Genomic DNA, 15,459 nt, shown 5'->3' with positions numbered 1-15,459 from the left:
TCGCATTTATCCAAATTAAACTTCATCTCCTACACCACAGCCAATTGGCCCAATTGATTAAGATCTCTGTAATCTTAGATAACCTTCTTCACTTTCCACAATACCACCAATTTTGGTGTCATCCGCAAACTTTCTAACCACGCCTCCTAAATTCTCATCCAAATCATTTCTATATATGACAAACAACAGTGGACCTGGTACTAATACCTGTGGGACACAGCTGGTCACAGGCCTCCAGTCCAAAAATACCACCCTCCACTTCCACCCTCTGTCTCTTTTTGTCAAGCCAATTTTGTATCCAATTGGCAAGTCCACCTTGAATCCCATGTGATCTAACTTTACTAACCAATCTACCATGCAGAACCTTGTCAAAGTCTTTACTAAAGTCCATGTAGATAACATCTACAGCTCTGCCCTCATCTATCTTTTTATCTCATTTATCTCCTCAAAAACTCAATCGAGTTTGTGAGGCACGATTTCCAACACACAAAGTCATGCTAACTATTCTTAATCAGTCCTTGCCTCTCCAAATGCATGTAAATCCTATCTCTCAGAATCTCATCCAACAACTTAACCATCACTTGCAGCTACACAAATCACAGGTTACCTATCCCAGATGTCATCATATCCTAGAACCCTACCTAAGGGAGTGCTACTCTGTTCCTAATGTCTGGTGTAGCATAACATCTTCTCACTATTCAATACTGGGGTTTCACATACTGCAAAGCCAACAAATGGTTGAAAACATTTTAGTCAGCAACAGTAAAAGGAAAATAAAACAAAGAAATACAGCATTTGCGTCTGAGTACACACAGGGACTGCTTGATGTTTAAATACAACAAGTTTACAGTCACTGAGTTATCAGTGTATCCCAGGGGCCTTGTGTATGTATGGAATGAGCTGCCAGAGGATGTGGTGGAGGCTGGTAAAACTGCAACATTTAAGAGGCATTTGGTTGGGTATATGAATAGGAAGGGTTTGGAGGGATATGGGCCAGGTGCTGGCAGGTGGGACTAGATTTGGTTGGGATATCTGGTCGGCATGGACGGGTTGGACTGAAGGGTCTGTTTTCATGCTGTACATCTCTATGACTCTATGACTCGATATCAGCACAACATATTAATGGCTGCCTTTGCTCTAATGAGCTAGGTTTTGAGATTAACGTTTTCAAACAATCTGGTTATACCCAAACATACCGAAACTGACAGCTTGTATGTATTATTTGCAGTTCTGTTCTTGACCACAGAGCTCATTGGCCAAGTCAAATCAGTTAGTTCGATGTACACTTTCCATGTAATGGCTTGATTGACTCAGCTATCTCTCCACAATCATATTCAAAAAAGGGTCATAACTGTCTTGTTTAATTTCAAGGTTTTTGCATGGTTAGGGGTCATACTATTCCCTCCTCCCGCACCTACCTGGAGTAGAGGTTGGTCCTAAACAGACCAGCAATAGCACACACATAAACAGGTTGATGGCCAGACCTACACCCCTCTGCAGAAAGACATCTCACTCTCAAGAGCTGCCTCGCAATGTAGAAATTCCAGCAGCACCAGAACTCAGTCGTGTGAGCCGCTGGGATTGCAAACATCTCCAGGAAGGAAAGTGATGGTGGACACCATGAAGTCAGGATCAGGTCTTTAACATGGGAAGGAAACCACACCCCTTAAAGAGGGGATAAAGGGAGGAACGAGGTTGCTGGGGTGAGTTTGGAGACCAGGCAGGGAGGAACAAAGGGATGAGGTAAGGACATCTTGAGAAAGAGCAGCCCTGATACTCACAGGGCCAACCCTAATTGATGAGACAAATGGATTAAGGCATTTAAAAACAGCCTTTGCCCATTGGCCTGCATGTTGGTTTATTTTTATAAATTATTGATTTATTTTCAGTCAGAGATGCTATTACAAGTCTCTGGACAATTTTGTTCTTATCACCACCAAATCAGAAATGGTGTTTTTTTTTAAGTTACCCCCACACTACCGCCTAACCACGGTAGTGCTTATTTTTTTCCCCAGCACCCATGTCGTGTGTGTGCAGGTGTGAGACACAGTGAGAGACACAAAGTGCATGAATCTTTATTCAAATTTTCGCCACCAGGAAGAAAAGAAACATCCGAGTGGCCGCAATCTGCGGTTGCAGGGGACCGCTGCGTGCAGCACCCTCTCCCGCAGATCCCCGAGAGAAAGGGGGAGGACTCCCGCGTAGAGAGCCCTCCACTGAGGATCCCCACTGCCCGGTGGCAAATGGGCACGCCAAGGCGTGTCCGGACGGTGGATGAGGAAGAAGAGGTGAACGTTGTGCAGCAGCAGTCTATACAGGGCCCGCCTTTTTACGTCCTTTAAAGGGACAAAATTAAAATTCCAGAGGTGGCTGGGGTTGTGGGGCACAGGCTCCCGTGGGAAGTACGGGACCTTGGGGCCAATGTGAAATTCCATCCGGGCTGGGGTGAGCGCGGACGGGATCCCACCGCACACCTGAGCGTCCTGCAACTGGTGCACTACGTCGGGTCCGAGCACCGCCGTTTTAAGGCGTCGGATGGCGGTGGCCACGTACCGGACGTCTACCGCTACCCTGCTCGCTATGTCCTGCGACAGCGTCCAGCCCAGGCCCCCGGCACCCAGCACGTCCCCGACCCTGGTCACCCTCGCTGCCACGGCCCTCCCCTCCGACAGCCACTCGAACCCGTGAGTACGGAGGTGCGGATTCCTGAGCAACAGCTCCCTGATGACAGCCGCTACTCCAGCCGGAGGGTAGGCGCAGCACGATTCAACCATGTTCCAGACAGTGATCAGGTCCTGGTAAAAGACAGGCAGCGTCTTGAGGGCGACCTCCAAACCATCACGGTCGACAAACAGGAGCTGCGTGTCATAGTTGAGGTTACGCACCTGGTGGAAAAAATAGTCACCAGGGCGCACCACCTAGGAGGAAGCTCGACGTAAAGGTATCGCTGCAAGGTCTGAAGGCGGAACGTCGCGACCTGGGTGCAGACGCACACCAGCGACTGACCACCCTCCTCAATAGGGAGACTCAGAACCTGCGCGGCGACCCAGTGCATCTTTTTGTCCCAGAAGAAGTCGACCAACGTTCTCTGGATGTCAGCGACAAAGCCAGGAGGAGGGACCAAAGTGACCAGCCGGTACCACAGCATGGCGGCCACCAGCTGGTTTATGACCATCACTTGACTCCTGTAAGATAGCACTCAGAGCAGTCCTGTCCAGCGGCCTAGGCGAGCCGAGACTTTGGCCTCCAGCTCCTGCCAGTTGGCCGGCCAGGATTCCTCAGCCGGGCTGAGGTAGATCCCCAGGTAGAGGAGATGGGTGGTACTCCAGCTGAACCCCCGTAACTCCTCCGGCAGAGAGTCCACCCGCCACGGACCGATCAGTAGTCCGGAACACTTGGCTCAGTTGATCCTGGCGGATGATGCTGCCGAGTACACGGCCTGGCACTCGCGCATCCTCCCCAGGTCAGCCGGGTCGGTGAAAGTGAGGAGCACGTCGTCGGCGTAGGCCGAGAGGACCACCCCCGTGCCCGCGCCGTGCAGAATCAGCCCCGATAACCTCCTCCGCAAGAGGCGCAGGAAAGGCTCCACGCACAGGGAATACAGCTGGCCGGACAGGGGGCAGCCTTGACGCACTCCCCTCCCGAAGCGAAGGGGCGCCGTCAGGGACCCGTTAACTTTAACCAGACACTCTGCGGCGGCGTACAAAAGTCGGATCCGGGCGATGAACTGCGTCCCGAATCCGAATGCCCGCAGAGTCCCGAGCAGGTACTCGTGATCGACCCTGTCGAACGCCTTCTCCTGGTCGAGAGACAGGAAGGTGCTCGGCAGACCAGCCCGTCGACAGAAATGGATCAGGTCCCGGACCAGGTGGATGTTGTCGTGTATCCTCCGGCCCGGGACCGTGTAGGACTGGTCTGGGTGAATCATGTGGGCCAGCATGGAAGCCAAGCAAGAAGACAACACCCTGGCAAAGATTTTGTAGTCCGTGCTGAGGAGGGAGACCGGACGCCAGTTCTTTAAAGATCAAAGGTCCCCCTGCTTTGGCAGCAGGACGATGACCGCCCTGCACCAAGAAAAGGGCAGCTCTCCGGCATTTAGACACTCCCCCAGGACCTTAGATTACTTACAGTGTGGAAACAGGCCCTTCAGCCCAACAAGTCCACACTGACCCGCCGAAGCGCAACCCACCCATACCCCTACCCCTTACCTACACTACGGACAATTTAGGATGGCCAATTCACCTGACCTGCACATCTTTGGATTGTGGGAGGAAACCGGAGCACCCGGAGGAACCCCACACAGACACAGGGAGAACATGCAAACTCCACACACTCAGTCGCCTGAGGTAGGAATTGAACCCGGGTCTCTGGCGCTGTGAGGCAGCAGTGCTAACCACTGTGCCACCGTGCCACCCGAACTGACCTGTGCGTAGTCAGTCCCCAGGACATCCGAAATGGTGTTTTATAGCAGTCAAAAAGGACTGAGGACCTTAACTGCCATTTAATTGCCAAAGTTGGGCCTAAAGTTGGGTGGCCTTAATTGGGATTCTAATTGCTCCTCAGTTTCTGGGGAATACCCAAGGGAAAATTCAATAAGAAAAACACAGTAATCCTTGGAAATGAATATGCCGGTTATACTAGAGTTCCATTTTGACATATATAATACCAGTATGTACCCTACGCACAGTTTATTAGTTTTTCCTTCTGGATGGTATAGGGGTGGGTGAGGAGGAACTGGATAATCCTCCAAAACTTCAACATTTCCACTGCAAACATGCCCTTGTGGGAGGTCACAAAACCCAGCTCAGGTTTTTCTTTTGAAATCATTTCTTTAAAAGCACCGTTCAATAATAATTGGTCAACCTCTGACAACTATCCCTTACAAATGGCTATTTCTACTCAAACACTGTCACTTGAACTTTAAAATGTCAGCTGCTTTAAGTTCAGTGCATTTTGTGGTGTTCAGAGACAGAGAAGAGAAATGCAAAATTGTAATGAAAACAGAAATTGATGGAGAAGTTCAGCAGGTCGAGCAGCATCTGTGGAGAGAAATCAACGTTAATGTTTTGGGTCAAGTGACCCTTCCCCAGAACTCAGATGCAAAACAGTAGTTTTTAGAAACTTTATTACCATCTTTAAATTCAGCCTTCCTTTTCTAAAAAAAACTGGACTGACAAGATTAATGCCAAATGTCATATGAAGCCAGTTGACAACAATTCTTTTAAATTTCTGAACTGCATTAACAAGAGGACAAAATAAGGATACATATGGCTGGAAACCCACTGCAATATGGTTTATGTGAGGTTTTTCTCCGCATTATCCTGGTGCTTTCATTGTGAATTTATTTTTAGTTATGATCCAGTAAACATAACATGCAATAACTGAATGTTCATTGTTTGTAAACTGAGAAACCCAGGATCTAACTCCGGCAGGAAGAACGCCATTTGGCTCACATGCTGCCGAGTTTGAGGAATGATGGAGGACAGAAATTGTTCATTGGAATTCTGTCAGTGGGCAACATTGAGAAATGGTTTATAGAGGAGAGTTATTAAGTTTCTGACTCGCTAGCTGTGCAAGGAAATGAGGATTTCACTTCCATTACAGAGGATTAACTGGACAATATCTATGCAGCATGACTGTCAGGGTCCATGTCCAGAGATCAGTCTAATGGACATTTTCAGTCAGACAGGGAATGGTTAGAGGATTTTGCAGGCTTCATTAAGTCCAAGGCTTGAGCTGGGCTGAGGATGGTGGCAGGGAGAGTGGAAACCTGATGGGGAAAAGGGTAATCACAGGATTAAAGACAGAGAGGGTTGAATGAAACAGAGGTCTTTGGGGACGTTCAGACACAGTAGGAAATATAGGAGGGTGAATTAGAAGCCTTGTACTGAGATCGGAGGCCTTAAGTGGTGCAATTTACAAATTACAATTTACACAGAAGACTCGGATGTTCGGATGGAGGACAGAAGATATTCTTGCAAGATTTGCTAATGTACAAAGATAAGAAAAACCGTTCAGAAGGAGATTAGCTAGCTGAAAAGAAAGTGGGCTCTGGCAAATGGACCCTAACATGGGAAAACATAAAATTGTCCATTTTGGCAGGAACAAAAGAAAATAAGAATTTTAAATGGTGAGAGATTGAAAGCTTTGAGATGCAGATGGATTTGGGTATCTTCTTACAGCAAGAGATGAGGAAAGCTATTTCAACGTCATCATTTATCATGAGGGGAATTAAATAAAGTAGGGATGTTATGCTACAGTTATACAGAACATTGGTGAGAGTCCATCTGGACTTCTATGTACAGTATGGGTCACCTTATTTAAGGAAGGATGTAATGTGTTGGAAGCTGTTCAGGGAAAGTTTATTAGACAAATATCTGGAATGGGCAGCATGACTTGTGAAACTTGTATCTGTTGCAGTTTAAGACAGGAAGAGATGAATTGATTGAAACAGAAAGTCAAGGGTTGCCTATTTGAGACAGATTTGACAAACAAAATATCACTGCGAATCACTCTTCCTGAGAACATGGTGGAAGCAGAGCCCTTAAAAACTTTTAAGGCAGAGGTAGATATATTCTTGCTAATACAAGAGTTGATGGGTTATTGGGAATGGACAGCAATGTGGGCTTGAGATGATAATCAGATCAATCATGATGTATTTGAATGGCGAGCCAACCCATTTTCGTTGAACAGCCTGCTTCTGTTCCTGAGTTGTATGTTCAGTCAGAGAGTTATAGAAAGCTTTGGGGTATTGGGGGGAGAAGCAAGATGTGGGGTGGGTGGGGTGGGATGGGGGAGGTTGAGTACCTTAAGAGTGTTGGATGATACTTTCTTTAAACACTGATATCCATATATTAAATGAGACAACAAAAGACTTTCAGAGACTTACAAGCATTTTATCATAAATCCATAGTTTAGCACAAACAACGGTTTCCATGTTTCCCTTTTGGAGCTAACATCTCATTGGATAAGGACACAATTGGGTAAGGACTCTTCTGTTTAAAAAAAGACTCAATTTAAAAAAAATAAACTCACCACAAATTAAACAAAATAATTAACAAGTCACTAACAGTGCTTACAGAGGCAGCGTCACAAAACAGCAATGATGAAAAAAGGAAAAAAACCTACTATCAAGCTAACCAGTCACCTCATTAACAGACAACAAGTTACAAAGCCTGCCCACCAGTGGCAGTTTAAGAATAAGAAAAATCAAGAAAATGTAGAAAACAAAGAGTTTGCATATTCTCCCCATGTCTGCATGGGCTTCCTTCGGTGCTCCAGTTTCCTCCCACAGTCCTAAAAATTCAGTGTTCAGAGATGTGTTAGTTAGGAGTAAAATGTACAGTAATAGGATAGGGGAATGAGTCTGGGTGGGATACTCTTTAGAGGGTTGGTGTGGACTTGTTGGGCTGAAGGGCCTGTTTCCACACTGTAGGGATTCTATGATTCTAAATAATACACCACAGCCACCCTGGTGCTTTTCTCTCTGTTAAAGCTTCCAGGCAATGGCAGACGCCCTTCTGGAACAGAAAAGACATGAACCTAAGCCTCCTGACAAAGAATTAGATTAGATTAGATTCCCTACCATGTGGAAACAGGCCCTTTGGGCCAACCAGTCCACACCGACCCTCCAAAGAGTACCCAGCCAGACCCACTTCCCTCTGACTAATGCACCTAACACTACGGGCAATTTAGCATGACCAATTCACCCAACCTGCACATCTTTGGACTGTGGGAGGAAACCAGAGCAAACCCACGCAGACACAGGGAGAATGTGCAAACTCCACACAGTCACCCGAGGGTGGAATTGAACCTGGGACCCTGGTGCTGTGAGGCAGCAGTGCTAACCACTGAGCCACTGTGCTGCCCACTACCACTGTATCATAATGCCCTGACAAACTCAGCTCTTGAATTTTTTTGGACAACGTGTTCAGGCATGTTACAATATACATCTAGAGCAAGTGGGACTTGTACCTGAGTCTCCTGACTCAAAGTAGGGACACTGGCATTATGCCCCAAAAGCCCTCCACCTAGCAGAATTTTCCTAATCAACCTGTTCATGCATGTTGTTCCTATACACTCCTGTAGAAGGCAGGACTTTAACCTAAGCCATCTAGCTAGGAGTTAAAGACAATATCATTTTGTAACAAGCACACCTGAGGCCTCAACTCTTCTTTTTCATTAATGAAACTGCCCCTAAGATGCTCATGTTTTTAATTAAAAAGAACAGTTTACATGGATGAAAGTGGAATAGTGTAAGATAGATGGGCTTCAGACTGGTTCCACAGGTTGGCATAACATCAAGGGCTGAAGGGCCTGTACTGCACTGTAATGTTCTATGTTCTAAGCACTACCCATCTGGGTCAATGTAACAATAACAAAAAGGGAAAGGGCAGAGAGAGTCAGAGGAAACTAAATTAACATGGAGTTGGAAGGGGATATAGTGCACTCCAACTCCTGCTGTACCCACCTTTCTCTGAAATAACTCAGCTCTTTCATTTTTTTCTTATATTCAGAAGTGCTTTTGTATACAACAGACCATTTTATTCCCCCAATGTCCTACAGTATTTTTGCTACCACTACAAAGTAAATCAGCCTTGTTCTCCAACTGATTAATTTACATGCATAGCCCATTACGGGTAAAGAATCCAGCTCTTATTTTACATCCAGGAGTGCTGTTCCACTCAACTGAGCCAATTTTCTTTCCCATTGCCAACTTACCTGTGGCAATTTGTTTCAAGCAATCCACTGTAAATCTCATTTTTTTTCAAATGATTAATTTACATGGAAAGCCCATTGAGGCCAACACATAATTTACTGCACGTGGTATTCCCAGGTGGTCTCCCAAACGAGTACTAACCAGACCTGAGTTTGCTTAGCTTCTGACAGCAAATGAGATCAGACGTTTTCAGTCACAAGCAAGGATTCACCTTTTAAGTACAAAGTCTCATGAGCTCTCCTTACTCTCAATCAAGCCTGGAGTTGTTCTGGTTCAGTCTTAAAAGAGCTGCCTTTCCAATTCTGATAACCTGGCGGGGTGGTTAATCATGACGGCAGGTCTGCTCATGATGGGATTAGTGTCCTGATCCTGGAGGAGGTGTTCAGGGGCCAAAGAAATTGGAGGCTGATTTAAACTTTGCAGGGTGGTTTGGAATCTAAGTGTGCGGGGGCATGTTGTCTAAAACAGTTAGACCTGAAGGGACCGACTGACATCCTGAGATAAAATTCAGCCATCAGAATCTAAAGTGGTGCTGGAAAAGAACAGCAGGTCAGGCTATTCATTCAAGGAGCAGGAGAATCAACATTTCGGGCATAAAATCTTCATCAGGAATGAGGCTCGTGGGCCAGGGTTGGGGGCTGAAAGATAAATGGGAGGGGAGGGGTGAGGCTGGGGTGGTGGGGGGGTGGGTGAAGGTAGCTGAGAATGCAATAGGTGGATGAAGGTGAGGGAGAAGGTGATAGGTCGGAGAGGAGGGTTGAGCGGATAGGTGAGAAAGACGATGCTCAAATCAAAAGAGTGGTGCTGAGTTGGAGGCTTGAGACTGGGACAACGTGGGGGGAGGGGAAGTGAGGAAACTGGTAAAATCCACATTAATTCTGTGTAGTTACAGGTTTCCAAGGTGGAATATGAGGTGTTCTTCCTCCAGGCATCAGGTGGTTATGGTTTAGTGATGTTTGAGGTTTGGGGACCCTACAGGGTTAGAACAAGTCAGCACGGAATTAGTAAGGTGCTTGATAAACCTGTTAGATTTCTTTGAAAAGGTAACAAGTAGGTTAGACCAGGGAAACCCAGTAGATGATCCTTATCTAGACTTCCAAAGGGTCTTTAATAAGGTGCCTCATGGGAGGATGCTGAGCAAGGTGAGGGCCCATGGTGTTCGAGGTGAGCTACTGGTATGGATTGAGGATTAGCTGTCTGACAGAAGGCAGAGAGTTGGGATAAAAGGTTCTTTTTCAGAATGGCAGCTGGTGACAAGTGGTGTCCCGCAGTGTTCACTGTTGTGGCTGGAGCTGTTCGCCTTATATAATAATGATCTGGATGAGGGGTCTGGGGACATTCTGATGAAGATTGCCAAGATGATATGAAGTTAGGTGGACAGGCAGGTAGTACTGAGGAGGTGGGGAGGCTGCAGAAAGATTTAGACAGTTTAGGAGAGTGGTCCAGGAAATGGCTGATGAATTCAATATGAGCAAATGCGAGGTCTTGCACTTCAGAAAAGAAGTATACAGGCACGGACTATTTTCTAAATGGTGAGGAAATTCATATCACCAAAATATAAAGGGATCTGGGAGTGCTAGTACACGATTCTCTAAAGGTTAACTTGGAGGTTGAGCCAGTGTCTAAGAAAGGGAATGTAATGTTGTCACATATCTCAAGAGGGTTGGAATATAAAAGCAGCAATGTGCTTCTGAGACTTTATAAAACTCTAATTAGGCCCATTTAGAATACTGTGGGTGTGGTTTGTTTGCTGAACTGGAAGATTCGTTTTTAGACATTTCAGCACCATACTCGGCAACATCTTCAATGAACCTCTGGATGAAGTATGATGGTGGTGTAGCCCGCTTTCTACTTATATGTTTGGATTTCCTTGGGTTGGTGATATCATTTCCTGTTCTTTTTCTCAGGGGGTGGTAAATGGGATCCAAGTCAATGTGTTTGTTGATAGAGTTCCGGTTGGAATGCCATGCTTCTAGGAATTCTTGTGCATGTCTCTGTTTGGCTTGTCCTAGGATGGATGTGTTGTCCCAGTCGAAGTGGTGCCCTTCCTCATCTGTATGTAAAGATACTAGTGAGAGTGGGTCATGTCGTTTTGTGGCTAGTTCATGTTCATATATCCTGGTGGCTAGTTTTCTGCCTGTTTGGCCAATGCGTGTTTTAACTAAATGGGGAGACTCGGATCCGGGGCACAGCCTTAGAATTAGAGGGGGTCAATTTAGAACAGAAATGAGGAGACATTTCTTCAGCCAGAGAGTGGTGGGCCTGTGGAATTCATTGCCACGGAGCGCAGTGGAGGCCGAGATGTTAAATATTTTCAAGGCAGAGATTGATAAATTCTTGATCTCGTAAGGAATTAAGGGCTATGGGGAGAGTGCAGGTAAATGGAGTTGAAGTGCTCATTAGCCACGATTAAATGGCGGAGTGGACTCGATGGGCTGAATGGCCTTACTTCCACTCCTATGTCTTATGGTCTTATGGAATACACTGTAGGCATAGCAGATGTTTCCAGTGGGTACAACCACAAATAGAAGAAGGCAGGTGTGGGGCAAGCATATAAAAACTCTAGAGGAAATTTGAAAGACACATAGTTGGGAGGGAGATGAGAGGGGACTTTTCTGTACTGCATTCTTACTGGAGCAGAAATGAATTACACTATAACTTTTGGCATTAGAACAATATTCATGGAATTTACAATATTGTTTTGAATATAGCAATATAGTTGTCCAAAAGGGAAAAGCTATTTAAAGTTACAGTAATATGATTTGATGCCCATTGGGAAGGAGATGTAAAATGTTGAAATGCACCTACCTTATATCTTGGTCATAGAAATAAGTAATAGAAGCAGGAATAGGTTATCGAGTCTGTTCTGCCATTCATTAAGGCTATAGCTGATCTATCTGTAGTTCATGAAGAAGGGCTCATGCCCGAAATGTCGATTCTCCTGCTCCTTGGATGCTGCCTGACCTGCTGCGCTTTTCCAGCAACACATTTTCAGCAATATCCATAGTTCATGACAATTAGCAATAACAATTTGACACCAACTCCTTTAAACTGCTTGGTTTGGCGGATAATGATGAATGTAGCTCTCTAAAATACATACAAAGATTTTAATTTTAAAACATTCTGATTCTGATAGTTTCAAAAACTCAGGAATACCATGCCTTCAACTCAGCAATAAAAACCACAATAATCCATTTCTAAAAGGTTGAATCAGAATCGTTCTCCAGAAATGAATTCATTTACTTAAACTCTTCCTTTTCCAACATTGTCAGTTTGCAGCTTCCAGGATACCTCATAAATGCAGCTTAATGACAGAAATGTGGAGCAGATTGTGACTGAGTATTGTAAGATCACCATATGAAAGACTGTTGTGCACTTTTTAATGTGGGCAAAGCTGGCACTTATTTAACATCCAAGGTGGTGGCCATGGTGAATGCATTTCACAAACCATTACAAATGTTTTATTACAATTGAGTGGCTTGCTAGACCAGGTCTAAAGGCAGTAAAGAGACAGTCACATTTGCCGCAGTTACATGTAATGAAAGCCTGCTGTATTTCATTGAATAAATCAGTTGGTTTTTATGACCAAACCAACAGCTTCAGGGTCACTTTTACTGTCACCAGTAAATTTTAGTTTTACACTAAAATCATGTTCCAAAACTGCTTTGGCAAGATTTGAGGCCATGTTCTTTTTTTTATTATTATTATTGGATTATTATTCTTGGCCTCTGGGTTACCAGTCTAGTCATGTAACCATGGCACTACCATAACCAGCTATTGTCATATCATGGTTACAGCACAGTAAAACTAATATACTACAGACCTGCCCAAGATATGCTAAGAGTTTAACTAATGAATAGCTGATTCTTCCTGACCAGGAATCATCTAGGGGTTCTGTTACTTGTGCTGCTTTATCTGATTTCACTTGGCATGGTGGCGATATTGCTACAATCAATTTCAAAGCTTTCAGTTTAGAGAGGCGAAAGTTACCTATGTTCCACCTCTCAGCTTAACTGCATTCGATTAGATTACATACTGTGTGGAAACCGGCCCTTCAGCCCAACAAGTCCAAACCGACCCTCCAAAGAGTAACCCACCCAGATTCATTTCCCTCTGACTAATGCACCTAACACTATGGGCAATTTAACATGGCCAATTCACCTGGCCTGCACATCTTTGGACTGTGGGAGGAAACCAGAGCACCAGGAGGAAATCCATGCAGACACGGGGAGAATGTGCAAACTCCACACAGACAGTCACCTGAGGCCAGAATTGAACCTGGGACCCTGGTGCTGTGGGGCAGCAGTGCTAACTGCTGAGCCACCATGCCGCCCCACAGTGGACATTGGGGAGGACAAGAATGACCTCATCTTTGATGTTTTCTGTCTTTGAATAGGCTGCTGACATTTTTCTTTTAAAACATTCTGACATGAAAATGGGAATGGGAAGTTAGGATAATAGTCCTTACTTACCAGCTCATATTGTTAATGATATATCTGGTTGTCAATTATTGTCATCAGCAATTACTTACTAACCAGTATGATTGTCCATCTAGCATTTTCCATGTCATTGGTTAGCCATGAAGATGTTCATCAAGACATAGTTACATCTGCTCTTGGTAATGGCTATTTTTGTTCTTATTAAAATGCTTTTGTTGAAATAGTTTCTTTGACTCCTTTTGGAAATCTTTTATAATGAGTGCTTCAACAATGAATGGATAATCTTATTTGGGAATGGTGAAAAATGTATTGAGACATCAAAGTTAAATCAGTAGAATGATGATGTGGGATGGCTTGAATCACTAATTCACTCTCAGTACTTTAGACCGCTTATGAATTATAAATGCAATGAAGTGCGATAACAATTGCTTAATTAGATTGTGTCCCAGGAGTGTGCATGTACAGTCAATAAATAGGATATGTCTTACGAGCTGCGAGAGGCACCTATAATCTTTACCAGACTCTGAGGAACAGCTGCAGTGTTTATGATATTACAGCTTTTCTTTCACTATGTCTTCCTTTGATCAATTGTTAAACTGATAGAAGCACGATAGTTGAGTAACATGACAGAATACTGAAAGGATTGGAACCAATGAAGCACTTATTCAGGTGATAAATGGAAAAGCCATCTTGACCATGTACTTTCAAAGTCACTGCACTAGGGTCCTGCGTCAATGGTCAGTGTAAAGTGACACAAATGAGTTAATTCATCAGCTTGCTTTTACACACTCCTAATTATTAAGTAAATTAGAGGCAACAAATGCTGAAAAGTCTGAAAGAAGAACAATAAAAAAATGACCAACTGGTCAACCAGCTTCTAAAAGGAGGGAAATGAAGACATGCTTCAGGTCAATGTCCTTCATGAGGATGGCCTAATAACAGTCTGTCAAAGAAATTTGTATCTGTAGCCAAAGAGTGCCCTGACTGGAACATAAAACCATATCTGTCTAAGGAATGCCACTGCCATTTCTGATACTAATTTCTTATTCTTTGCTTGCTGATAAAGGTTTCACACCCAAAATCTAGCTCTCTTGGTCACGTATTAGGCATCCTGCCATTACTATTGTGCTTTATCTCGACTTACTAAATCATAAGGCCCCATTTTACCACTTTCCCAATGGAAAGGAAAAGGTGAGGACAGATGAGAAGGTGCTGGTGAGAGGAGCAAGGATATCTCCAGCACACCTTTGACACATTATCACCCTCTCATTGTTCTCACTTCCATAGTTTCAGGAATGTGAAGACCACCTTCCCTAGGAAAACAGCTTCTTAACTTAATTGGCTGGGCATGTTTCCATGACATCATTGCAACACAACACATATCAATGTAACCAAAGCTCCAACTAGGACCATCACAGGCTATGACTTACAGCTGGTGAAAGCAAGGATTGAGACCCTAGTACTTGCTTATCAGTCACGGGGCCTAGGTTCCTTCTCCTCCCCCGTGTCGGCTTACAAACCCTGGTAAATCCTGTCCCTCATATAATTCTTAAGAGTCTGGAGCAGCAGTCTAACACCCACCTATACTGCCCTCTGCCTGTTGCCATTTACAAGATCTGGAGAGGTGGGAGACAGAGACATGGCAAAAACACACACACACATACACACACACAATTAAGGCCAGCCCTTGCAGAATCCATCATGAGATGACCTGTAGTTTAAATTACACAGCATTTCCTGGAGCTGACAAGGATTTTAAAAAAAATTGAGGTTGACTGAACCACAACAGTGTTTGGGATCAATGGTAAAAACAAGTACTGAGTTGTTTTGTTGGGAGTGACAGTAATGACCTTTCATAAGCACTTAAGAAATCTGGCTCTCTTGTGTTATTGCTTTCAAAGCAGAAAAGAGTTCTGCCAGAGGTCCCATTTGTTCATGAAAGAACAGTAATTGCACTGGCATGATAAGCTGTATTGGACAGCTGTTGCACTAGAGTCTTCTGTTTATGTCAAGTCCGCCTGATGGCTTTCCACAGCTCGTTTTTCCTATATTTGGAAGTTATGCACAGCAGTGTGGCCTGGTGCCTGATGGTTCAACTCATGAAGGAAGCAGCTTGCAACTGCTGAAGGTACCAAAGCATATGTAGCAACCAATACCATAGTACCGACTGAATGGGATGTGCATGCTCATTGCATTTATAGCGCATAACGTTCATAGAAGGTTCAAAGAAAGAAGAAGTATAACATTTGCACTAATTTCCAACAATAGGTTTCCAAAGTTAATTTTAGGGTGGTGAACTTA

Source organism: Chiloscyllium punctatum, chromosome 10 (assembly GCF_047496795.1).
Source record: "Chiloscyllium punctatum isolate Juve2018m chromosome 10, sChiPun1.3, whole genome shotgun sequence".
NCBI lineage: Eukaryota > Metazoa > Chordata > Chondrichthyes > Orectolobiformes > Hemiscylliidae > Chiloscyllium > Chiloscyllium punctatum.
The sequence above is the reverse complement of the archived record's forward strand: the minus strand, read 5'-3'. Positions refer to the sequence as shown.